At 69.1% G+C, this 1,691-nt stretch overlaps 1 protein-coding gene across 1 annotated transcript in view; it reads left to right on the top strand.

Moving 5' to 3' along the window:
* The window catches only part of TCF3 (transcription factor 3), a 27,812-nt gene that overhangs the window by 24,835 nt on the left and 1,286 nt on the right, over positions 1 to 1,691 (top strand). The window lies entirely within an intron of this gene.

Below are 1,691 nucleotides of genomic sequence, written 5' to 3'. Positions count from 1 at the left end.
GGCCACCCCCGCCCGGCCCCCTCTAAACTGGCCATCCCCCTCTGTCCCCTCTAACCTGGCCATCCCCACCCGGCCCCCTCTAAACTGGGCATCCCCCTCTGTCCCCTCTAACCTGGCCATCCCCACCCGGCCCCCTCTAAACCGGCCATCCCCCTCTGTCCCCTCTGAACCAGTTGCCCTCTTCCCCAGCCCCTCCCATGAGACTGCCCCATTCCCTGGCCCCTTTACAGGAGCCCCCCTAAAGTGGCCACCCTCAGAGTGAGCACTGCCATCCTGGACCACCCTGACGTGGCCGTCACTTGGCCGGGAGCACCCCCTGCTTCCTGTCCTTCCTGTGCTCCCCGTCCCCCCAAAGCAGCCCGCCTGCTCCCCAGGTCCAGGGGCTCCTGCCACTGGCCCTTGCGTCTCTGCCAAGTGCAGAGCTAGGCGCCCGCACCCTGGTGGTGGGCCCTGAGCCTCTGCCGCCCGCCCAGTCCCCTGTGCCCCCTTCTGGGGTGGGTGTTGAGCACACACTCCCCGCTGCCTGGGAGGTGTGCGTGGAGCCTGCCCGCAGCCCTAGCTGCCCTGCACTCTCCTGTGCTCCCTTAACCCTTTCTCTCCTGCAGCACTGCAGCCTGTGCGCCCGCCAGCTGTCCCCCGAGGTTCCGGCCTCACGGGCAGCGTGCATGCCCTCCCCCGCCCGCGCTCTGCTCTGCCTGTGCACCCCGCTCCCCGGCGGTCCTCACCTCGCACTTGCTGCCACACCAGGACCCGCAGCCGGCTGCAAGGCTGCCGCCTCCCTCGGGCCTTTCCTCTGCTACCCCAGGGCTTGGGGAAGAAGAGGCCCAAGGGACGCTGTCAGTTTGGTCTGCGCGCTTGTCCTGGGACAGCCCTGGGAGAGGCGCTAGCCCAGGCAGGTGGCAGGTAGGCGGGGCGCCCACACCCCAGGAGCAGGCATGGAGCAGGGCCAGTGCAGAGTACAGCTGGAGGGTCTGAGCGGCCAGCTCGGGGCTTCCTAGGTGGGAGCTGCCGCCTCTCCCGGCCTAGCCGGGCACTGCAGGGCAGGTCTGTCGCCCAGGTTCCCTGGTGGGGGCTATCCCTACCTGCTCAGGTCAGGCCTCACCGCGCTGTCCCCGGCCAGCGCTGCTCTGAAGGGGAAGGTCGTCACTCCAGAGGGAGGCAGTACCAGGGGCAGGACCTCGCCCTGGGCGTTTGGTTGGACTCTGGGAGGCCCAACTCCCTAAGAGTCCCAGTGGGTAGGCAGGACCTGGCCCCTGGAGAGCTGGGCCCCGCATGGCAGCCCTCTGCAAAGGCAGGCACCCCACGGCTCTCCATACCCCGTGGGACGCACTGCCCGTGCACAGGGGTGTATGCATCCCATGCACTGCCACCCACAGCCACAGCCAGGTCCCCGCACTGCCACCTTCACCCTCAGCCGGGTGCCCGCACTGCCACCCTCCCCCTCACAGCCAGGTGCCACACTGCCACCTACACTCACAGCCGGGTGCCCGCACTGCCACCCTCACCCTCACAGCTGGGTGCACACTGCCACCAACCCTCAGCCGGGTGCCCGCACTGCCACCCTCCCCCTCACAGCCAGGTGCCACACTGCCACCTACACTCAGCTGGGTGCCCGCACTGCCGCCCACAGCCACAGCCAGGTGCACACTGCCACCTACACTCACAGCCGGGTGCCCGCCCTGCCCCCCCAA

This window comes from Tupaia chinensis, unplaced genomic scaffold, assembly GCF_000334495.1.
Source record: "Tupaia chinensis unplaced genomic scaffold, TupChi_1.0 Scaffold149964_1, whole genome shotgun sequence".
NCBI classification, from domain to species: Eukaryota; Metazoa; Chordata; class Mammalia; order Scandentia; family Tupaiidae; genus Tupaia; species Tupaia belangeri.
Note: the sequence above shows the minus strand (reverse complement) of the source record. Positions and strands in the feature narration are given on the sequence as shown.